Genomic DNA, 25,938 nt, shown 5'->3' on the forward strand with positions numbered 1-25,938 from the left:
CTAAATTGAAACCCGTCTGCTTTCTTTTTCACTGACCTAGAGGAAAAAATCATGGAACTACAAGAAATAGCCTTTTTTCTCTGAGTCACTGAAAATAGCTTCCTCGTAGAGCTATTAATCCCCCCATAAATACTGTGTGAGTGAAAAATAAACTTTTATGTTTGTTACTAATTCAAAGCTAGCCTATCCTGATTAATCCAACTACCATAATGATAACAATTTTAAAAAAAAACATATCTTCAACAATATTACACAGTAAATGGAACAATTTCATAAGCATGTTTCTGAGATCACTCCTCTGTATCTACTGATGTCATTGTAGCAAAACAGTAACTCTTGGGATACCCATGTCCACCAGCTCTGACTCTATGCATGGAGAAAATTTGGGCAACACATCTCAACTCTATGCATGTTTTGCTAAACTATACAATTTCAATCAACTCCCTTCAACTTCATTGAGAATCACTGGCAGAGGTTATCTGGAGAAATGTCACTTTAAAAATTGAAAAAAAGAGACAACCCTAAGAAGTGGATAATTAGCAGTAACTAAATTTATTTACTATCAAGTGGACTTTTAAAATCAGCCTTATAGTGCCTACATACTCAAATGGCTTGTTCTGAGTCTTTGTGGATTTACCTATTTCTTAGACTCTAACTAATGCCTATTTTTACTTGTCTTGGACCATATATCTTCTTACTTATATTCTAACCCAGATATAATCTAATGTTAGATACCATATGCATGTGATTAACTGTTCTCTCGTTTCTTCCCATCCTATCAGTCTGGTCCACCCAGGAGACAAAAACCATACTTGTCATTCAAACAGAAATAACTCAATATAAAAATTAACTGGTATAAAGTAGTTTAACTGGGTATAAAGTGGTTCAAATGGATATAAAGTGGTTTTCCTATTCAAAAGATAGGAAAAGAATACCAGGAATAACAGAGCTAGTATTGAAGCAAGCAGCCTCCACCCCTAGAGCTATGGAATAGAAGAAAGAGGTTGGAATTATTACAACATGGAAGTTTAGAGGAGCCTCATGAGTGGAAACTCAGATCCTGAGGAGGAGACACTGCTTCTCTTGTGCTGGATTTTCTGAGTTGAAGAAGGGTTAAAGGGCTGGGACCCAGACTCTCTCCCTCTGAGGAGGAGGCAATAGCTGGCTAGTGCTGCCAAGGGGTGAGAGTGTATGCTATGAGGCTGCTTCTCCAAGAGTTGTTGAAAGTGCTATTGATTCAGTTTCTATTTTAGTCAGGGACTGATGCTCTTAGAGCAAAGAAGCATTGCTGGGCTGACTCAGGAACAGGAAACAGGTGAGAATGAAGCAGAGTACCTACAGGAAATGATCATGATAGGCCGAGTCCCTTCTCCCTCCTCCAGCTATGGAGACACCTCCCTGTGTCCCTACTGACAAAACCTAACAGAGAGACGGATAGCCAAGCAGAAATAGGGCTTTAGGATTCCATTCCCATTTTTAAAAGAGTAGAAAAGGATAGATTTGATGCTAAGAAACAATAACAAAAAGTTGGAAAATATCTGCTGTTAGAATTTATTTCCTGATTTACTATGGAAATGATTGTCTTTCAGTAATTAAAAAAAAAAAAAAAGTGATCCTGACAATCAGTTTTCCTTCCTCATCAATAGACTAGGCATTTAATTTTTTCTACATGTTATACTTTAATTCCATTTTCTTCATGTAGTAGAAATAGTACTAGCATTAGAAATAATAAATCATAGCCTAAGAACAAGAAAAGCTTGGTTTTAATCCCCCACTTACTATTTATGTGATCAGTGAAAAAATATATAACTTATCTGAGATTTAATTGCCTCATGAGAATGATATTAATTTGTAAAAATATAAATTTATTTAATAATTTTTTTGGTATGATTGACATGAGAATACATAAGTACAACACAACCACCATTGTATAGACACAACAACAGATGCTGTGCTCTGAAATCCATCACAGCATTTGTCCCGAGACCACACTTCAATGGATGCTCCCTGTGTGACTACAACACTAAAGTTGGCCTCTTCCTGGTGTCCCAGGGCCATAACATTCACAAATGCCTGTGACAGCCTACTTTGTCTCAAGAACTTGCCAGGTCCTGAACTAATTTTCCTTAGACTAGTTGGCAGCCTAGGACACTTCCACTCAACCTTCTTTTTTTCTCTTCTAAACTTGAAGTTAAACTTTCATGGTGGTCTCTCCCAAAGTACCCATCTCATTTTCATTCATAAGCTTTGTTCTAATAAAGCCTTTATAAGTCTAATCTTATCTTCCCATTTTTGTTGTAACATAGTTTGTGTTTCTTAAAATGTGATATATACACTGAGTGGCCAGATTATTATGATCTCTGAACTAAGTGGCATAATAATCTGGCCACTCAGTATGTATATGTATGTATGTATGTATGTGTGTGTATGTGTGTATGTATATATTAGAGGCCCAGTGCATGAATTCGTGCATGGGTGCGGTCCGGCCAGCCTGGCCAGGGGGAGGGGACAGGGGCGGTTGGCTGGCCTGCCTGCTGGTCGAACTCTTGGTCGAGGGGACAATTTGCATATTAGCCTTTTATTATATAGGATATAGACTGAGTGGCCAGATTATTATGTGTTCAGAGATCATAATAATCTGGCCACTCATTGTAAAGTACCTGGGCTAGAATCACCTTGAATTACTGGATGAAATTCAGCCCTACAGATCCTACATAAGAGCCCCTCAGTCTGAATTTTCTGAGGTTGGGGAGAGTTTTCTGTATTTATAAGTAGCTTTTCAGGTTATCATTGTTAATATTAAATTTTAAGCTCTATGACCACACCAACATTTCTTGAAACACTTTAATGATCTCACTTCCCTCTTTTCTTACTTGTATGGTTTCTGACAAGAAATCAGCTGTGATTCTTATTCTGTTCCTCTATAGGTAGGGTGTTTTTTCTGAACTCTACCTTCTTTGTTTGTTTGTTTGTTTTTATTTGTTTGTTTTTGTTTATAGTTTGAGTATCTTAGTTTTAGGTGTATGAGATTTTACAGTTGCTCTTTGATATTTATCCTGCTTGTTGTTGCCTAATCTTCCTGGACCCGTGTTTGTTGATGCTCAACAGTTTTTGGAAAATCCTTGACCATTGTTATTCCAAATATTTTTTCTGCTCCAGTCTTTCTTCTCCTGTTATTATAATTTTGCATATGTTATACCTTTTGAAATTGTCCCATATTATTAGATATTCTGGATTTTTTGGGGCCTGTTTTCATAATTTTTCTTTTGCACTCTGATTAGGAAGTTTCTATTGCTCTGTAACCAAGCTCAGTGATTCTTCAGCTATGTCATCTACTGATGAACCCATTGAAGGTACTCCTTATTTCAGAGTTTTGATTTCTAGTGTTTTCTTTCATTCTTTCTAGAGCTTCCATCTCTCTTCTTATATTACCCATCTGCTCCTACATGTTGACTACTTTTTCCGTTATAACTGTTAACATATTTATCATACTTATTTTAACTTTCCATTCTGATAATTCCAAAATCTGTGTCATATCTGAGTCTGAGTATGATGGTTGCTTTCTCTGTGTTTCCTTGCTTTTTGGAATGCCTTGTATTTTCACATCAACAGCTTGAACATGTTGTTTCCTTCTATACTGGGAACTGAAGTAGGCAAGCCAGAATTTACAGATTTATGTTAATCTGGCTATGGTTTGTGCTGTGTTTCACATTTCCTGTAGGTGCTAGAGACTTCTCAGAGAGATTCTATGTCTTGTAGTTCTTTCAGCTGGAATTCATTTTATTATACTGGTGACCTGCTAGAGTGAGGACTGGTGTGAAGTAGGAGTGTAATCTACAATCTTACGATTTCATATCAGTCTTTTGTGGGCCTGTGTCTCAGGGCCATAACATTCACAAATGCCTTATACTCCCTTGCCTGGCTGCATCTTTTTCAATTCATTTCCTTAAAGTCCTGACCTGTTGACTCTGTGTGTTTTGTTTGTTTGTTTGTATTTGTTGCTGTTACTGTTGTTTTGTTTTCCATTTTAGTTGATACAGAAAGACATGAGAGAGTTGTGGAAGGGAGTGGAAAAAGTTTCCTTCCTCCAGCTCTGGCAAAATCCTTTTCCCTGGAGAATAGGCTTTTGTTATGGAGAAGATTCTGAGTATATTTAACAATGTTTACTCTTCCCCTTTCCCTGCCAGAGCCACCAGGGGATTTTCTGTGTATCTTCTTGGGGGAAGATGTGGACCACCCCAAAAGACTGTAAGCACTTATATTATTGCAAATTTGCATGTCAGATCTTCTGAAATTCATCACAATTACCATGTAAGAGTTCCTACCAGTTTATGGCTCCAGCAGCTTCTGATAGGTAAGCAAATCTCAGCTTTACTTCTGGATGCATTTCTCTCTCTTTCAAGATATTAGGACTGTAGTTCTCAGATGGGTTTAAGAAAAGTCATTGATTTTCACTTTATCCAGCTTTTTCTTATAAGGATGAGAATGATGACTTCAGAATCTTTTATATGCTAAAGATGAAACCAGAATTCATAACTGTATCTCTGGTTTCAAAAATCAACAATTATGATTGGGTAGCTAGAATACAAAAATTTACTATAAATGATAGTCATGAACTAAGGACACTATTTCTGCTTTTAGCTCCACAGGAAATATGAGACATCCACGAACCTCCTATAACTCTCCTGTATCCTCAGGCCCTAATTGTGCTTATCCCATTAGCTCTCTAGTCTCAAGACCTTGGAGTGTATGTCATCACAATGCACATTAAGAAACATCTTTGCAGTCAAGAGATCTGCTTAGCTTGAAATTCTACAAAAGTTTCAAGTCTGGACATTTTTATCTAAGTGTAGCTTCAACAACTTTCCCCAGCATTCTGTGTTAATCTTTAGTTAATGCTTATTACATTTATATTTCTATCTTCCCACTAACCTGTAACTAACCTGAGAAAATGAATTTATTTATATTTTTTCCCCAGAATATGTAAAATTCTGTCAAATAGAAGAGATTCAATAAGTATTAATTAGCAAAAACTCTAAGGTTACCATTATCAGGAAGTTTCTATTATTAAATTACTAATAATGGTTTAAACACATCTCCTTGACTAGTAGCCCTTTTTAATAAAATATAGGAATAAGGATATATATTTTGTGTACATATATATACATATATATATGATAATTATAATAAGTTATAGGCAAGAGTATCCATAATTTTCAACTTCCATATTAATTTAAAATTTGTGGAGTATAAAATACTGTTAATCGGTATCTACCTGCTAACTAACCATTTCTGTCCAAGTTAAGAACTGTCTTTAACATTTTCTTCAAGTTCTTGATTGTCATCAATATTTAAATGTCTTACTTTCTTGGCACTCATATTTTTGTTTCTGTAAATCATATGTATTTGTTATTCAATTATTAATTACATCATTAGTCATTTATTAAAAATCCTATATAATAAAAGATTAATATGCAAATTGACCATCACTCCAACACACAAGATGGCCGCCCCCATGTGGTCAAAGATGGCTGCTCCCATGTGGACACAAGATGTCCACCACAAGATGGCAGGCAGGGGAGGGCAGTTGCGGGGGACCAGGCCTGCAGGGGAAGGCAGTTGCGGGGGACCAGGCCTGCAGGGGAAGGCAGTTGGGGGGGACCAGGCCTGCAAGGGAGGGCAGTTTGAGGGGACCAGGCCTGTAGAGGATGATAGTTGGGGGGAGCCCAGGCCTGCAGGGAAGGGCAGTTGGGGGGGAACCCAGGCCTGCAGGGGAGGGCAGTTAGGGGTGACCAAGCTGGCAGGGGAGGCCAGTTAGGGGTCAGGCCAGCAGGGGAGGGCAGTTAGGGGCAATCAGGCTGGCAGGGGAGCAGTAAGGTGTCGATCAGGCTGGCAGGGGAGTGGTTAGGGTGTGATCAGGTTGGCAGGTGAGCGGTTGAGAGCCAGCAGTCCTGGATTGTGAGAGGGATGTCTGACTGCCCGTTTAGGCCCGATCATGCGATTGGGCCTAAACGGGCAGTTGGACATCCCTGAAGGGGTTCCCAGATTGGAGAGGGTCAGGCTGTGCTGAGGGACACCCCTTTCCCCCCCTCTCCGTGGATGAATTTTGTGGACTGGGCCTCTAGTAGACTTATAGTCCTTTTCTAGTTGCCAGTGATAATACAGGAAAATAATATGGTCTTTTGCTTTTAACTAACTTTATATTATAGGTTCAAGAAGTCTAAGAAGTCACCTAAGATGGAAAAGGTATTGCAGAGAAAGCTTCATAGAAGAGGTGATGTGAGTTGATATTTGAATTATGTAAAGGTTATGAAATAAAACATACATTGAGAAAAGTGGGCAAATAATACTTGCACAGCTCAATGAATGTGTATAACGAAGTGAAAACCACAGAGCAGAAAGCAGAATATAACTGTGACCCAGAAAACCTTGCTTGCCCATTCAATAACTTCCCTCCCAAAGCTCACCATTATCCTGATTTCTAATACTATAGATTATTATTTTCTAGTTTGAGTACTTTATTGATATGAATGGACTTAATTAAATGGGCTTATTTTTTTAATGTATGTCCAGGCAGGTAGAGATAGAAAAGAGTGGGGAATTCTTAGCAAAGGGACTAATTTGAGCAGACATATACCAACCAGAGACTGTTTCATCTACCGGCTGTATTCTATTTCTGTGCCTACTCTGGTTCTCTCACAGCACTTAGTAGTTGAGGGACTTATTCTTAGCTAACTCTGTGCTCCATCACTCTCTATTCATCTTTGAAGACTTTTCCCTTGAAATGGAATTAAGGCAATGATTTTCCCCTTCCTTTCTTTTTGCTTGCTTTCTATAGATATTGTGTTTATTTTATAACAACCTCAGCATTTCTCATCTTGGATTCTAAATTCCTATAGGGCATGGTCTACCTATTAGTTAGTTAAACTAATCTTTTAAAAATTTAATAAGTTATACTCCCATAATGGTACTTTAAGAATAGTTCTATCTTTTCAGTTATATGATTGCTTCATATAGAGAAGTGTACATGATAAAATAAAGTTATAGCAAAAATAATGTGATGTGTGTGTATTTGACAAAAGTCACAGTATACTTAAAAATTACTTCCTAAAATATTATAATAAGCCTTTATTTTCTAAGGGCATAACTCTTTTCTTGAAATTGACTTTAATCTGAGGTTGTTTATTTACAAAAGAAGAAATCCACTACAGGGGAATTCCAGTCATTGTCTTCATATCCTTTCTGAGTAGTTGTCATGAAAAAGCCTCCACCAGGCAACATGAAAGATGAGGGCAAGTTTACAATCAGGTTTCTCATTCACACACAATCACTAAATAGAAACAAAAGGTAAAGAGATCTAGAAGACTTAAAAACCAGATAGGAAGTTGATTTTGAGATAATAATTATGTTTTTTAAATAATCTACATTTAAGGGTGTAACTTTTATCATCTCATTCTTGTTTTAATTATATTTGCAGTGCTTACATTTTTACTCAGGGCTCCATTTTTAAAAAAAATATTTTTATTGATTTCAGAGAATGTAGAGGAAGAAAGCGATAGAAACATCAACGATGAGAGAGAATCATTGATCAGCTGCCTCCTGCATGCCCCCTATTGGGGATTGAACCTGTAACCCAGGCATGTGCCTTTGACTGGAATCAAACCCGGGACCCTTCAGTCCACAGGACTACGCTCTATCCACTGAGCCAAACCAGCAAGGGCAGGGCTCCATTTTTTATTTTCTGTGATACACTTTCCCATAATATTTACTAGTCTTAGTGAACACCAGAAGCAATAGACCATCACGTACTTTAGACTTTGCAAGGCCCTTAAATTAGCCAGAAATCCTTTGCCTCTCTCTTCCTAAAGGAATTGGGTGGTTTATATGGATTTTCTGGCCACTGATCTTGGCTGCTGCGCAGAACACCTATTGAAAGCTTTGTATTGCTTTATAGTATGTTTAATGTATCCAAGCCAATGAAGGTCTCATTGCTTATCTCATTTTAAAAAGTCGAGGTCAATAAAGAGGTTGAGTTCACGTTTACTATTATGTCTTTTTAAAAAACACATTTTTATTGATTTCAGAGAGGAAAGAAGAGGGAGATAGAAACATCAATGATGAGAAAATCATTGATTGGCTGCCTCCTGCATGCCCCTTATTGAGGATTAAGTCCGCAATCCAGACTTGTGCCCTGACTAGGAATGGAACCGTGACCTCCTGGTTCATAGGTGGATGCTCAACTACTGAGCCACACCAACCGGGTTATGTCTTAGCTTGGCATCTAACTCCTCATCCAGTACTGTGATGTATAATTATAGTATAGTTGCTGTAATTTACTTATCTCCTGTTAAAATCTATTTAGGGATGACAATAAAGGTTTTCATAAATAGTAATCATGATAACAATTCATATTTGTTGAGTGCCTGCATGGTCTGGTTCTGTTCTAATTGCCTTATTAATTCATTTAACATTCACAACAACCCTATGAAATACATATTATAATCATCCTTATTTTATACAGGAAGAATCTGAGGTACAACACCACTAACTTACCAGATTTTAAGTGCTGGAAGTGAAATTCAGACCCAGGCAGTCTGACTTTCAAACCTCTGTTCTTAACAATGAGGCCATGGTCCATGTGTAGGATTGGAGACTATTAGCTAGAAACGATGTTACATTTTTAAAAAATCAAATACTACTCATAATTAGGCTCTTATTAAGCTGCTCTCATGTTCCCCTACTGTACCAACAGAAGAGATACGCCCTGAAACTTGGGAACAAAGCAAGGAGGACCAGTGCTTCAGTGCTGAACTTCAATGTAAAAAATTAATTATTGCTGTGACCATACAGAGAGGCAAGGAATGCTGTATCAACAAAAATCAATAAGGGCAGCTGAACAGAAGAGGCAGCTGTTTGTCCAGGCTTTGAAAAATGGGAGCATTTAAATAGGCAAGGATAAAGAGATAGAGCATTCCAAAAAGAAGAAACTGATGAACAATGTGGTTGTGATGATGATCCACCTGGGTTGTGAGGTGTCCCATAACTGGAGCTGAGCATGAGGGGAAATAAAGATGAATCTTGTACACTACAACCAGAAACATGCAATACGTGGCGGAAAACTTGCAATTACTTGTGAAAGTGCAAAGTTTTCATTTGTAGAGATAGATAATTGTAACGTATTTGGGGCTTAAACAGAATGTATCTAGCACTGCTCATAATTTTTCACGAGTCAAGTGGCTCCATTTAGGAACCCTAGAAGATGTTTTGAAGAGTGGGTATATATCTATTTCTAAGGTAACTTTTCAATTTTTTCCCAAGTTTTGTGACTTTTTCATGTTGACTATTAACCTTAATAAATCTATTTATAATTCACTTACAAAGAAGGTACAATGAAGCCTTAAATTATACAAATTGCAGATTATAGAATAAGTAGGCTTTCTTTTTCTTTAGTTTTCTTTCATACCATAATGAATTTTCTTCAATGGATACTTTTATGTTTGGTAAAGTTGGAGTAAGGGGCTGGGGAACAGAGATATGATGAAGGAGTATAACTCTAAAATAGGCAGATATCGCTGTTTGTGGGTCCTTCTCAAATGAAGGCGCGCCTACCTCCATGAGCTGTTCCAGTTTCCTATAAACTGGCAGCCATGGGAAGTGGCAATGCCTACTGAGTGGTGCTGAAGACCCGCTTATCTCAGCAGATAGAGGGTTGGAGGCCTGTGTTGTAGTTACACCTGCAACTTAGAGATAAAGCTAGGCTCAGGATGGTTTTCAAACAGCAATCTAATTGGAAAAGACTAGATATGGCTGTTTACCTGGTATTTAAATCCTCTAGCAGTCTAGAAAAAAACAAAATTGTAACATACTGTTTTATATTAATAATATTAATATACGATTATTCAACTTACATCATCTTATATTAAAAAGAGACACTCCAACATGAATTTCAAATATTCCTTCTTTAAAACAAAACAAACAAAAAATGGACAGTGTCCAATTTAGGTAAAGATCTCCCACACATTTTACCTCCTTTTCTTCCTTTTTGGAGATACTTTAGGTTTTGATAAACCTGATGCTAATAACTGTTTTAGCCCAATCTCATTATCATGGTCATTTAACTTCCAAGATGGAGTGATACAGCTTAGAAGACATTTGGGGTTATTATTTATCATGCTTGGAATTAAACTCACCTCAGCAAAAGGCATTCAGTCACATGGCCAAACAACGCTTTAGGAATGAGGAGGTACAAGTTTCCATCCTGGTGGTCCCTTGGGATAACCCTTTAGGCCAGTGGTTCTCACAATGACCAACAGCATCAGCATCACCTGGCAGCTTCTTATAAGTAAATATTCTCTAAGACTATCCAGGCCTCCTGAAATAAACACCCTAGGCATGGGGTCCAGCAACCTGTGTATTAGCAAGGCCTCCACGTTCTGAAGTACACTAAAATTTCAGAATTGACCCTGCAGTCTCTGTGTCTAAGTTTGCATTTAAGTAAAATAAAGAGGATTAAACTTGATCACTATTCAGGTCCATCTCTTAACAACCTGAGATTCTAAACTTTTCAAAAGCTATGACTACTACCGATCGAAAGAGGTTTGGCTGAATTAGCTGTATTTCTTAGGGAAGGAGGCATCCTGAAACTAGTTAGCCAAGGTCTGACTGCTGAGGCGATAGATAACAAACCAGTAGGTTTCATGTTAAACATGAAGACTTCTTAAATGTTGCTCACAATTTCTTTATTCACATTATAATAAACATACCTAGCACTACAATAAAAAGTACCCCTCCAGTACATTCAGTATTGTGTATGCTGTTTATAACAATTCTATTTTTGTTGTTGTTCTATCAGAAAAAAAGTGGGGCCATTGGACTGCTAGTTTTTTATGACCTGGAGAAGCTTAGAATTCAGGACTGTATTTGGTAGCTACTGGATAAGAATCATTAAGTATTTAAAAAGCATTTAAGATGTTAGCAAAAAGTTGAATTGAAACATTTGGAAGATAACCATCAAAAGATCACTAAAAAAAATGAGCAGAGAAATGACTGAAGAGAAACACTCCTACTGCCCAAAATAGAGACCACCCCATGATTTAAAAATGGACACTTGAGAAATAAACACTTTTGCGGTAAAGAGCAAAAGCAGCTGCAAAAATAATCACCCTCTTTATAAGCCAGAATTCAGAAAAGATGTCAGTTTCTGGTATCTTTGCCAGAAGAAGAGCACATTCACCCTATACTCAAGCAAGCCCAGCCCAGCCCACTACACAGGGCGGGGCTAGAGGGTGCTGGATGAGGGAAGGAGGCACCAGCCAGCTGGAGAATAGATGCAAAAAAACACACAGTGCATTAGGCAACCTCATTCAGAAGAATAATGTGATTTGTACTAAAAAAGATTCCTGTAGCCATTTCTCATCTATATTCCTGTAAAATTAACAAAGGCAACTATTTGCTCTGTCCTATAAGATGCTTGTGGATGTAGAAGCTTATTTTAGGTGCTTCTGATCCTGAATTTTGGCAGCATTAGTTTTACTTGGGTCTCTATTTTTCATGAACCACTAATAAGTAAACTTGGTTTCTTTATGTTGTTATTTTTTGAAAAATAAATGGAAAGCAACAGGCTTACTTTTCTTACATTTTATATTAGCTCTGATTGGAACTTAATTTTGTGTGTCAGGCAAAAGCAAATATTAACTGGAAGGTAAGTTAAGAATAATTTACAAGGCCTGGTCCTAAACATGTATATCCATAAGGAAAGTTTGGAACACTTGCATAGGTATCTGCTCAATAACCACTTTGTTTTAAGTGAGCTCACTTTTCTTAGAAAAACAAAAATTAGCATTTTTGGAAAGTAGGTATATAATCTGCATGCATTTTTAGATTTTCATAATCACAGTTCCATAAGATCCATGTAAAATTACATGTAAATGAGTGAAAGACAAAATTCTAGTTTACTTTTGCTGTGAGGACTAATGGGTGTTATAGAGTAGGGTTTAGATTCAGACAGGGTCTCAGCGGCATCACTTCCCAGCCCATGGATGCTGTGAATTGTCTGACCTCTCTGGGTGTCATTGAATTCAGCTATAAACTTTAGCAAATACAGTTGCTATAAGAATTAAGTAACAGTGGGAGTGGGACTATTTCCTATGTGATATCTACTTAATACATAATCAAATATATTAATTTTCTCCCTTTTCATGAATAGAATTTCCCTTACACCACCCCCATGTAAGGTCTTTAGTTCAAGAATTGTGTTATAGCCATATTCACTTTCTTCTTTCTTTCCTTCCTTCCTTCCTTCCTTCCTTCCTTCCTTCCTTCCTTCCTTCCTTCCTTCTTTCCTTCCCTTCTCTCTCCTCCTCCTCCTCCTTCTCTTCCTCTTTCTTCTCTCTCTCTCTCTCTGTCTCCTTTACAGAAACTCGCATTGAGAACTTACTAACAGCTGGATACTCTGCAAGATAATGGATGTCACTAATATGAGTGACACATTCTGGTTTCCAAAGAGTTCATGGACTCCTTGCCTTTGACATATGATAAATCAATTATGCCAAGAAGGGATGAGTGCTCTGATTGAGAAAGTGGCAGAGGAACTGGGTCAGGAGTTCACAGAAAAACATGTGGGAAAGAGTGTGCTGACATAGGGAAAACTGATGAAGAGGGTGGAATAAGCAGTTTAGGACTTTTGAGGAGCTTTAAATATGACTGAATCCGATGGTGTAAGTTGAAGACTTTAAAAAGGGGGTAAAATAAAGAAGTATAGTGAGGTTAATGATAATGAGCCATTAAATTTCAAACTGAAATATTAGGATTTTATCTTAAAAAAGATTTGCAGTTATTGAAGTGCTTTAATTAGAGGAAAGAGATGATTAGATCTGCATTTTAGAAAAAATACCTGCCTCATTGAGTAAGAGGATTTAGAGCAACTAAACCCTTTAGGGTTTACTGGGTCCACAACCCTTAGGTCTTCAGAGATCCACAGACCCCGCTAATTACAGGTATGATTTTCCATGTACATGCACTTATACATGTTTTTCTGGAGAATCAGATTCACTTGAGGAGTTCATGATTAAAAGTAGTTAAACAGAGCTACTTACTTAAAATAAAAAGAAAGAAACTAGTGGTGGGGAGATCAGTTAACAAGCCTGTGTATTCACTTAGGTAAGAGATAGAACAAAATGAAGTCAATGAAAATGATCACGAGGAAAGTAGGAATTTCAGGGATATTTCATAGGAGTCACATACAGTTTTTGGTGTCCATTTGGATGTGAAAGATAGAAGAAATTAAGGATTCTGAAAAGACTTCCAAATTTCCATATAAGTGGCTGTTGTATGGTAAAAGTAATAATGAGGATGGAGCAAATTTCCAAAACATATGGTGAGATCAATTTTGGAATGTTTGATTTGAAAAGTGAGTGATGTGCCCAATATATATATAAAGAAGCTCAATATAAGGATATGAAACTGTTAAGAAATAAGAGTGTGAAACATCTGAAGAAAAGGAGATCATAGATGAAACAAAGGAGTCATCACACAGATATGGAGAAAATACGGTAGAAAAAAAAAATACCTAAAATATTTATGATTCAACTAGAGGCCCAGTGCACAAAATTTGTGCACTGGGCAGGGGGGTGTCCCTCAACCCAGCCTGTACCCTTTCCAATCTGGGACCCCTCTCACAATCTGGGACTGCTGGCTCCCAACTGCTTGCCTGCCTGCCTGCCTGATTGCCCCTAACCGCTTCTGCCTGCCATCCTGATCACTCCCTAGCCATTTCCCTGCCAGCCTGATTGACGTCTAACTGCTCCCCTGCCAGCCCAATTGTCCTCAACTTCCCTCCCCTGCTGGTCCAGTTGCCCCTAACTGCCCTCCCCTGCTGGCCTGGTCACCCCTAACTGCCTTCCCCTGCAGGTCTGGTCCCCCCCTAACTGCCTTCCCTCCCCTGCAGGCCTGGTTGCCCCTAACTGCTCTCCCCTGCAGGCCTGGTCGCCCCAAACTGCTCTCTACTAACTGCCCTCCCCTACCGGCCATCTTGTGGAAGCCATCTTGTGACCACATTGGAGCCACCATCTTGTGACCACATAGGGGTGGCCATCTTGTGCAAGGCTGTGATGGTCAATTAGCATATTACTTCTTTATTATATAGGATTATTATATAGGATTGCACCTGGTTGTTATAGAGTAGAAGAGAGAGAAAGAAAAAGAAGGATAGTGTGTCTGAGCTACTTCCTTCTAAAAAGCAGCTTATCAATAACAGTGGCCCAATTAATTGCCCTATATGCTGACAAATCAGTTTGGCCTTTATTTTTCCTCCCAGGAGTTCTAATAAGTGGTTGAGTAGAAAGGCTAGCATTATTTCTATATTTACATTCCTTTGCTTTTGGTTCCCTCCTTTTTGAATATTTTTAAAGAATAAGCTTGTTAGCTATGATTGTGGTTGGAAGAGGCAAAGGGGGCATGCACAACCAAACTGGAAACATTTCAAGTTCCTGCTTGCATTATGACTGCTAATATTCTATTAGCCAAGCAATTTATATGGCTAAGCCCAAAAGTAAGGAGCAGGGAAATATATTCTTCCATGAAAGTGAAGGGGGGAATGGCACTGAATAATTTTGAACAAAAATTTAACTACTTATTATTAGGGAAATGCAAATCAAAACCTCAGTGAGATACCATCTCACCAGTCAGAATGGCTATTATCTTCTGGGCATTTATTAGAAGAAAATAAAAACACCAATTGAAAATAAATAAATAAATAAATCATCTATGTTCAATGCTGCATTATTTACAGTGGCCAAGATATGGAAATAGCCTAGGTGTCCTAGGTGTGCATAGACAGATGCATGGATAATGGAGATGCGTTATATATAATGGAAAATTGCTCATTAATAATAAGAATGAAATCATAAATCATGCAATTTGTGACAACATGGATGGACCTAGAGAGTATTATGCTAAATGAAATAAGTCAGAGAAAGACAAATACCACATGGTTTCACTTATACATGGAATCTAAAAAAGCAAAACAAATTAACAACAAAATAAAAAACAGACTCATAGAAACAGAGATCAACTGATTGTTGCCAGGAGAGAGGGGAGTGGGGGGATGGTGAAAATGGTGAAAGGTGTGTAGTCAATGATATTGTGATACATTTTCATGTTGACACTAAGTGTGGTAATCACATGATAAGCTATATAAATGTCGAATCACTATTTTGTACACCTAAAACTAACATAATATTGCATACCAACTAAACTAACAAAATAAATAAAAATAAACTACCCCAGCTAAAATTAGCACAAGTATTTTTAATGTGAGTTCTTATTTTCTTTTCTCATTGTGCTTAACCTTAAGAACTGTGGAACCATTAGAGCACATGAGTCTTGCCCACAGTAAAATAAAATTTGGAATTTTAAAGCTGGAAGAGATACAATTTTCCTAATCACATGTATTTGCTGATAATTTGATTAATTGACTTATTTGTTATAGAAGAATGTACTTCAACATTATCACTAGACCAGCAATCATGAGTCATTTATTACTATCGTTAGTCACTACCAAATAGTGAACTAATTTGCATTTTAGGGAGAGAAGAAATTTATATAAAGTAGGAATAATATTTTTCCCTTAGATAAATCTGACATTTTCCAGTTATTTTGAAAAAATAAATAAAATCACCTCTTATATATTGTGATGTATAACTTTCTATGTCTTAAAATAATTGTGTGATGGTATTAGAGTTACAATAATTAAGCAATCCTTATACATAATCCCTACTTTGCATACTTTAAAAATAATTACAGTATATTAAGAGAAGGGAATTCAGCAACCTTTAAAAGTAGGATGGGATAAAAAAATGATCACAATGCCTATGAAGAAATGTTTCCTTAAGCCAAATTCTGGCTTCCAGAGGCTCAAGTCTATCTACATTAAGAATAACTGAGACTATTATAATTCTTACAGAAAATAATTAGTTCATCTTCTTCTGATTTCAGAGTAAAATTTCACAGTTGTAGTAATTATAATCTATACTAATAAAAGCCTAGGTGGCCCTCACGCCCTTGCGCAATGCCCTCACATTATCACAAGATGGCCGTCCCACATCATCACAAGATGGCCACCACAAGATTGCCTCCACTAGATGGTCAGCAGGGGAGGGCAGTTGGGGGGACCAGGCCTGCAGGGGAGGGCAGTTAGGGGTGACCAGGCTGGCAGGGGAGGGCAGTTGGGGGTGACCATGCCTGCAGGGGAGGGCAGTTGGGGGCCATCAGGCTGGTAGGGGAGGGCAGTTGGGGGCCATCAGGCTGGTAGAGGAGGGCAGTTGGGGGCAATCAGTCCAGCAGGGGAGCAGTTAGGTGTCAATCAGGCTGGCAGGGGAACGGTTGGGGGCAATCATGCTGGCAGGCAGGCGAGTGGGTAGGAGCCAACAGTCCTGGATTGTGAGAGGGATGTCCGACTGCTGGTTTAGGGCCACGGGATCGGCCCTAAACCAGCAGTCGGACATCCCTGAGGGGTCTCAGATTGGAGAGTGTGCAGGCCAGGCTTAAGGACACCCCCTCACTCCTGTGCATGAAGTTCGTGCACCGGGCTGGGTCTCTAGTGAATTATATAATGTGTCACGATATAATGTCCAATATCAGCCAGTATATAATGAAAACTCAGCAATCCACCAACAAGGTTTTATGAAAGTAATCAAATATGAACTTACATAAATATATATTTATAAGATGAATGTGAAAGGTCAAAGGATAATGTCAGATAAGAATTCGTGAAAAAATATTGTACTATTCCTAACACAATTTTCTAGTTCATCATTCTCCTTTTTTATACAATGTATCCAAAATACAGTTTCAAATAGCTGTAATAATATAACTCAGTTATAAACAAGTCATAATTTAGCATTATGTAGAATTTATTTTATATACTTTATTGATATAAAATTTATAAATAATTTAATTTCAAAAATAAAAAAAATATATAACAAGTTGTGTTTTGTTTTTGTCTTTCAGTTTAGAAATTTTAGAAAAGAATAAAAACATTTTTGACAATGAGATATCAAAGCATGTATTGGGGCATCACCTTAAAACAAATTATAGCCTTCTAAGTATTTGAAACATGAATATGTTTTATAAGATCTGTTAAATTTGAATGACACTTCTATGTGAAATCAAGTTAATGGAAACAGCTACCATACATAGAGATAAGTTACAATTTATAAAATTAGTGTAATTGCCTAGCTGAATTTTTGTCCTTTTTCCTTTCATTTTGTAAAACATTTTTTTTTGCATATTACCTCTGACTTTTTTCCATTTCCTTCACCTGAATCGTGATTATTATTGATACCAGTAGGATTACAAAGATATTGACATGCACATGTAGTAAAACAAATTGTTGGCATTCAACATTTTTGGCTCCTTTGAAATTAAAAGTATTCTGTGGATTTTTATGGATCCTCCTGGATTGTTTCCACATGAAGAGTTTTTGTGTTGAAACTGCTAATTGCAGGGCAGTTCTCTTTCTCTTGCTTTGGGCCAAATCCTTCAGGATTCTAAAGATTTCAATCCCTAAATTCCTGGAGGTCAACTCTACATGCTTCACCTAAAGAAGAAAACCTAAGCAGATGTCTTTTCAGTCTGCTTTGTACATGTGATGAAAGAGTCCAGAACAAAATAACTTTTGGGGGATATGTTGGTGAATCAAGAGAGAAGGCAGCTCACAAAGGAGGAGAAAGAGAAAAAGTGGTGACACTAAAATAATTACATATCTGTCAATTCCTCTTTTTCCTATTAAACACTCACCTATTTTCCCCCCTGTGAAAAGTTCATTTAAAGCTGTCTCTCTCTAGTATATAAAAAACCACAATGCATTCAATAGTATAATACAAATCCAGAATGTTTTCAAATTTCCTTCTTTTGTGGGTTTTGATAGTGACAGCTCTATAATTAGAGATAACAAAAAAGAAGGGAATTAATAAGATTCAAATACAGGGTCCCAGACAGAAATCTGGAGTGGGGAATAGGGGAAGAAAGAAAATCAAGGGTTGTAAATCATATAATCTTATTTTAGAGTGGAAAGTTACATGTTCAGATTTTATACAACTAGTTATTTGTTTAGATTTTATACAAGTTAGAAGTTCAGATTTCTGTAGGTCACAGAAACCTTAAAAATTGATGCTCAGACTTCAATGCATATTTATTTATGTGAAGTGCAAATTTGGTCAAAAGTTCCACCAAATACTTGGTGCATTAAAATATCTCCACTGCTAATCAGTTTCCTGGACCATAGGTTAATTAAATATCACTATCATCCTCAGAACAAAAGACCTGGGGACTGTGGTACAAGCACCTGCTCTATATCAGGAAGGTGGTATTTATAAGGATTTTAAGCAAAAATCACTTGCTTTCATCCAAGGGGCTCTTCTCCCTTTTTCAGACATGTTCTTCCATTCTTTACTTATTATTATTATTACTATTATTATTATCATTATCATTATTAAATTAACCCATTTGGTGTTCTAAAAGATTTATAAAGTCATGTAGAATATGTTTATTTTTAAAAATTTTTACAGTGTCTGTCATATTGTATTATATGTTCTTCTACTTATTTTCTTTACTTATTTAACATCTTCTTCTCCTAGATATTTCTGATTAAGAGTAATAGATTTTCAATTGTGATCTTCCATTTAGCAAGTAAACCAACAATGACAATAGCACTGAAAGTTACTTAGAGGTTCATTTAGTCATTTATTACATGTAGCTACAAATCACTTGTCAAATGTACATTTCATGGGGTATATCTTTAACAAATAACTTTAAGGAAGCATATTCAAAATTGAAATAAATAGTTATCAGGAAACTGCCTTTAGTTATCAATTCTGACACTTTTTTCACATTCTTACCAATTCATGTTGAATATTTGTTGACAATGCATATCTCTATATTTGAGATACTAAAAAATAAGTGGAGAATATTAGCAACTAAGAGTATAGTAATTCGATATGAGTTCTAAGAGCTCCAAGAAATTTGTAAATATATAATGGGTCATGGAGATAAAGATACAAAACCATTGGTTCTACCTGGAATGATTAGGAAAAGCATCAGAGAGATAGAGAGAAAATCTTCAGCCCAGAATCTTATAAGACAAAAATTCTTCAGCATCAAAAGGAAAAAGGGCACTCCCTCCAGGCAGAAGATTCAGCCTAGTCAAAGGCAGGATGGACACGAACTGCAAGGGAAGCAGTTGGAGGCTCTGATACACAAGGTTCTAGATACAGATAGCCCGTAAGGTACAGTTACCAGTGAAGAAACATTTTGCTAAATGGAAAAATCTTTAACTTAGAGACTAAAGGCTTTCAAACTTTAGTGTCATAAATTCATCCACGGAGTTGTTACAATGCAAATTATTTGGTTTTGTCTTCAGATATTTGCATTCAAAAGATCTAAATGGGGACCTAGGAATCTGCATCTACTAATTAGCTCCAGTCAGGACTGTTATAGGCAATGTGAAGCCATTGAAATATTTAATTAGTGAAATGACACAATCTGATGTAGATTATAGGATGATAACTGTCTCCAATAAGAACAATGCTATGGAAAGGGAAGACTCTTTAAAATTATTTTTAAAATGTTATTACAAACATTGTGCATTGCCTCATTCATTTTCTGTAGTTTGTTGTGTTTTTCTTTTTAAACAAGCAGGGGTTTGATTCCCCTTATAGTTGAATGTTATGGAGAGGTTTTTTTCTCTCCTTGTGGCTTGATATCTAGTCCTTAGATGAAATCTGTAAAACAACTAATATTACCCATTGTTCCTGATCTCCAGCAAAGTCAAATATAAGTCTTGCATTAAATCTATATTTAGCCTTAGGTTTTAGGAAAGATATTTTTCACTTTGTGTTATTGTTATTCCTTAAATCTTTGTCCTGTATTTGTAGCTTTCATGGCAAGCTACCTCCTAATTTTTTTTTTTAAAGAAATAATGAACACTAAACATTTAATGAATAATCAATGTTTGGTTACTTTTAAAAAACTTCAGTAGTACCTTTGCTATTTTCCTCTGGCCTCAAAAATTATGAGAGAAAATTATTTGCATGTTTTATTTCCAATAACTATACAGGAGCTATGGCTAATGAGTAAATCAATTCAGTTACATTCGCAATGAGTAACTTAAAACAATAATTAGGATTGGGTTATTGAGTTGTTATGAATCTGTGATTTAGTCTTCATTTAAAAAATAATAAATTAAGCATCAAGGTGTTCACTTCAAATATATAATTCAGATGAATGAAGTTTCATGTCCAACTCAGTATGCAAAGCCATAGAAAGTCAAAATATTCTTCACTAGTATTTGCAGTATTTATTTTTTAATATATTTTATTGATTTCAGAAAGGAAGGGAGAGGGAGAGAGATATAGAAACATCAATTATGAGAGAGAATCATTGATTAACTGCCTCCTAAATGCCCCTATTGGGGATCAAGTCTGCATCCTGGACGTGTGCCCCTACTGACCATGAATCAAACCATGACCTCCTAGTTCACAGGCCAATGCTCAACCACGGAGCCACACCGACTGGACTATATGCATTATTTTAAGTTAATCTAAACATCTTTATTGCAAAAAGTATGTTTTTTTTAAAGTAGAAATTTTTTCTGCCTCAGTAACCTCTATTGTTCTTTATTGAATTCCTCTCTCCTTATCAACTCATTTGCAGCCTGCACCATTCTAAAACTCATTTATTTTTCAAGCTACCTCCTGTACTTTATTTATTTATTTATTTTACTCTTCACCTCTGGGTAGTTCTTTTTTTGTAAATATATTTTCATTGATTTCAGAGAGAAGGGAGAGGGAGAGAGAGATAGGAACATCAATGATGAGAGAGAATCATTGACTGGCTGCCTCCTGCAGGCCCCACACTGGGGATCCAGCCAGCAACCCAGCATGTACTCTGACTGGGAATCGAACCTGACCTCCTGGTTCATGGGTAGATGCTCAACCATTGAACCATGACATTCGAGCTGGATAATTCTTTCTGCCCCCTTTATCTTATGTTTTCTTTTATGTTTGGTCTTTTAAAAAATTTAAACTATTTTTTTTTTTAGTTTCTCTCCAAATAATTATTTTCTTTGTGGCGCATCTTCAACAATCAGACTGATTCTTGTTTTTATAAATTTTAAAATATTTCTATGTCTATTGCTTACCATTCTTTAGTGTCTCATTTTCTCTATAAGTTAGCAAAACATCAGCCTAAATTATTTATTTCATGACCTTGACTGTAAAAATATAAGTCTATATAAAATGTATAGGCTGAATGTTACAGGTGGCTCTATTAAAACACCTTCAAATCTAAGACCTCTAAGAATTAGCCATTTGGTCATTGCTTCTGATTCCTTAACAACAGGCTGTGAGTTTATATAAAAGCTTGTTTGAGGAGACACAGTCAGTACTTATCCCAATAAATAAGATGTGAATTCCTAGAAATTAATTGATCACCTGATCACCTTTGTCTCTGCCCCGCATCCAGGACCAGGATTCCCTCCTCTGGCCAGTTGCAGGCACCCAGGACACGGGCTGGCTTTTCCTCCGCCGACCACAGATGCAGGGGACCATGGGCGGGCGGCTTCGCCCGGGCCGCAGCCGCAGGCACCCAGGACCATGGGGTGGGAGGCTTGTCCCTCTCCCGGGCCATAGGCACAGGCACAGCCATTGGTGCCCGGGACCACAGGGCAGGCAGCTTGGCCCTCTCCTGGGCCGCAGGTGCAGCCGCAGCTGCTGGCACCAGGGACCATGGGGCATGCGGCTTGTCCCTCTCCTGGGCCGCAGGCGCAGGTGCAGATGCAGCTGCTGATGCCCGGGACCATGGGGTGGGCAGGTTGTCCCTCTCCCAGGCTGCAGCCTGGCTGGTCCCCATTCCTCTCTCACAAGCTCATTTGTGCCTGGCTGGTCCCCATTCCTCTCTCCCCAGTGTTGAGTGTCTGAGCTGTTAAGTCGTGATGACCATTTGCATATTAGCTATTTATTATATAGGATGGGGATATTTTAAGGTTCTATTAATCAGCCAATTAAATTGAAAGCTTCAGAATGTTTTTTATATTAAAGACTAGAGGCCCAGTGCACAAAATTTATGCACTGAGGGTGGGGTCCCTCAGCTGGGCCTGTGCCCTCTCACAGACTAGAACCCCTTGCTCCGTACTGCCTGCCTGCTTGCTGCTCCTTACCGCTCGGCTCCCTTCTCCTTAGCGCTGCCACAGAGGTGGGAGAGGCTCCTGCCACCGCCGCTGCACTCATCAGCCTGAGCCTGGCTTCTGGCTGAGCAGTGCTCCACCTGTGGGAGTGCACTGACCACCAGGGGGCAGCTCCTGTGTTGAGCGTCTGCTCCCTGGTAGTCAGTGCGCATCATAGTGACTGGTCATTCTGGTCGTTCTGTCATAACAATTATCTCTATTATATTATAGAGATAATTTGTTAAAGGAGATGGAATTTGACATATGTCAAATGACCCACAACTAAAGTTTCTAAGTAGATTATTGCAACCTACAGCCTTAAAGAAATTTACAGAAAATACTGCATCAAGACAAAAACCTACCACATCACAGTGAACGATATATTTTTACCTAATAACCTGGTTCATATTTTTTCATACCCCAACTCTTTAAACATTTTATGTATTCTAGTTGAAAATACTGAATTAATCTTTATCACATTCAAATAAGTGGGTACAGCGAATGTGTCATCATTTCCATTTTAAAATCTGAGGAAAAGTACAGATAATAATTATTTAAATTATTTGAGAGTATATAGATTTCTTATACATTAATTTAAGAAAATCAGAAAGCCCATTTTCATCATTGGATTTCAGAAATTTTACTTTCTTACAGATATAAAGCTGCTTGAGCAAAATAATTTTTAAATCATAAAACTCTACTTGATTTCTCTCTTTGCAGAGCTGTTAAAAATAATAATCTACTCCAATAAATTTTAAAGATAAGGCCAGGAACTATAACAGAGTAAAAATACACTTGTAAAAGTGATATACCTGGTAATCACAGGAGTAATTTCTTTTTGCTGAACTATCAATCCCAGGTCTTAATTCAGTTATATTTATCACTATAGGATTCATAAAACTTCTTCAAGTTTTTATGGATCTTTTAACACAACAGCCTGTTAAATAGTAATAGAAATGGTTAACTTTTTTACAGATTACCTGTGTTTTGAGATCATATTTTATAATGTGCTAAAATGTACCCATATGTAGGGTCTAAAATCAAACATGTAATATTTGGCCTTGTCCTTCGCTGATTTATGATACTTCTCCCTTGGGATGTTTTATTTACCAATAAAGGTGCAAGGTTTTCTGACATATCAAAAGAAGATTGTTTAGTTTTTTCTATTACTTTTCCCGTGCTTTCTAGTTGTTGCTGCTGTATAATCAGTGGTGACTCTTGGCATAATATACTATGTTCAAATATTTTAGCATTTCCTAAGAGCTGACAATCTTTGGAATTAGCACAATACCAAAATAAAATAATAAAATAAACTGCTCATTTGTTGTTTCATCAAAAGTTGTACAGGTTTTAGCAAAGTACAAAGAGCAAATCAATACTTTTCTAGTAAATATTTAGAGACCTAACACCAAATTAGTTAAGATATGACATAATGAAAACGTGCCATCAGATGAATAATAAAAACTTATTCTTATCAAGAAATTCAATTATTCATTTTAAGACAAAGCTAAAGATTCAATTTAACTATTCATTTCTCCACTTCTTCCATTTTATCCTTGCTCACTCATGTAACTGATTTTGAAATCATAAGTTCAAGTACTCATACACCACAAAACAACTTCCAAGGAGCCACAGAGTCTCAATTTACTCTTATTCATAGCTAATTTCAGTTTCTTTTCTTGCAGAACAATTGCACTCTCCCGACTTTGCAGCACCCTCCCACCTATTGTTCCAATCTCTACAACAGGCTTTTACACTTACTTTCTTCCCTTTGCTTTTGAGGAAATGATTCACTGTGATAGAAACATCAGACTGTTAAGGTATAGCTTCTATACGGTTAAATAATTAAATATACCTTTTATAAATTAATGGTATTCAGTTTTTCTTCATGTTGATGAACTCAAAAGTTCTCTCCTTTTTTTAAATTTTATTTTTCACTTAGAGTTTATATTCAATATTATTTTATATCAGTTTCAGGTGCACAGCATGGTAGTTAAACAATTACATACTTTACAATGTATTCCTATGATATTTTCAGTACCCACCTGATATCATACATAGTTATTACAATACTATTGGCTATATTTTCTATGCTGTACTTTACATCCCTATGACTATTTTGTAACTACCAACTCTTACTTCTTAATCCCTTCACATTTTTCACCCTATCACCCACCCCTCTCTCTTGGCAACCATCAATCTATTCCATCTATGAGTCTATTTATTTTTTTCTTTTAATTTGTTCTTTAGATTCCACATGTAAGTGAAATCATATATTATTTACTTTTATCTGAATGACTTTTTATGAGTGGATAAAAGAGCTGTGATATATCTATATCTATCTATCTATATCTGTATATCTATAGATATATATCTATATCTACATAGATATAGATATAATGAAATATTACTTGGCCATAAAAAGAATGAAATCTTACCATTTGCTATAGATGGGTGAATGTAGTGGATATTATGCTAAGTAAAAAGTTTTCATTTGTGTTTTGGTTCCCAAAATGATCCCCAAAACAAGGACAACATGATAGGGAAAAAAGAGGCAGACCACTTCAAACTGGTAGGTGGCAGGTTTAAAAAGCAAGGGAAGTTACTTAAGAGGCTTGTCTTGGGTGACCAAAATATGAGTAGATTTATGTATGCACCTGGCCACCAGAATCCTAAGTGTTTCATAGAAGCCTTACCTGGGTCAGTCACATATACTGTCCAGATGGACTCAATAATATATTGCTTTCTCAGGGCTACATTTTTTAAAACAATTTCTTTTTTAAAACAATTCATTTTCTTCCTTCCTTCCTTCCTTCCTTCCTTCCTTCCTTCCTTCCTTCCTTCCTTCCTCTCTCTCTCTCTCTCTCTCTCTCTCTCTCTCTCTCTCTCTCTCTCTCTCTTCTTTCTTCTCTCTCTCTCTTTCTCTCTCTTCTTTTTAAAAAAGAGATGGAGGGAGATAGAAACATCAGTGAGACACATCAATTGACTGACTCCTGCACACCCCCTACTGGGGATCGAGACCACAACCTGGGCATTTGCTCTGACTGGGAGTCAAAACCCAGACCTTTTAGTCCATGGAGCGATGCTCAATCCACTGAGCCATACCAGTTAGGCTTGAGAATGGTGGGTAGAATGTACAGTCCAGTGAGAGGGGCAGGGGATAAGGTGCCTCCTATTGCCCAGGTCCAGCTTGTGGGTCAACCTGTGATGATATCTTCTCAATGGCCTTCTTCAATACTTCATTCCTTGTGACTGGCTCTTAGTCTTCCGTGTCCCCCTCTTTCACTATGTGCCTTGAGCGATCAGCAAGGGGTTTCACTAGTATGGAGAGGGCTTGTTGGGTGACTCTCTGGCTACACTGGAGGCTGAGACTATAGCAAAAATGTAGGCAATGCAACAGAAAACAGAGATTAAGATCATTCTTTCCAAAATAAGTAACAATTTTTTTACACCAACAGCCTCATGATCCAAACCACTGATTTATTAAGTCCCCTCCTGGAGGTTGGATCACTCAAAGGCGTTCACTTGTGTCCTCATGTAATTTAATAAAGATTACACATTAGCAGACTCATAAACACATAGCATTCTGTTTGATTAATAGCATGGGTTCCTCCTTACAATGCAATAATAATGTTCAAGGCCACTCTATTTTGGAGAACAGTTTTTCTCATTAGAGACATTTCAGTGTTCAGTAAGGACAGTCTTTGCAGGCTATTATT

Source organism: Eptesicus fuscus, chromosome 9 (assembly GCF_027574615.1).
Source record: "Eptesicus fuscus isolate TK198812 chromosome 9, DD_ASM_mEF_20220401, whole genome shotgun sequence".
In the NCBI taxonomy this organism is placed as follows: domain Eukaryota; kingdom Metazoa; phylum Chordata; class Mammalia; order Chiroptera; family Vespertilionidae; genus Eptesicus; species Eptesicus fuscus.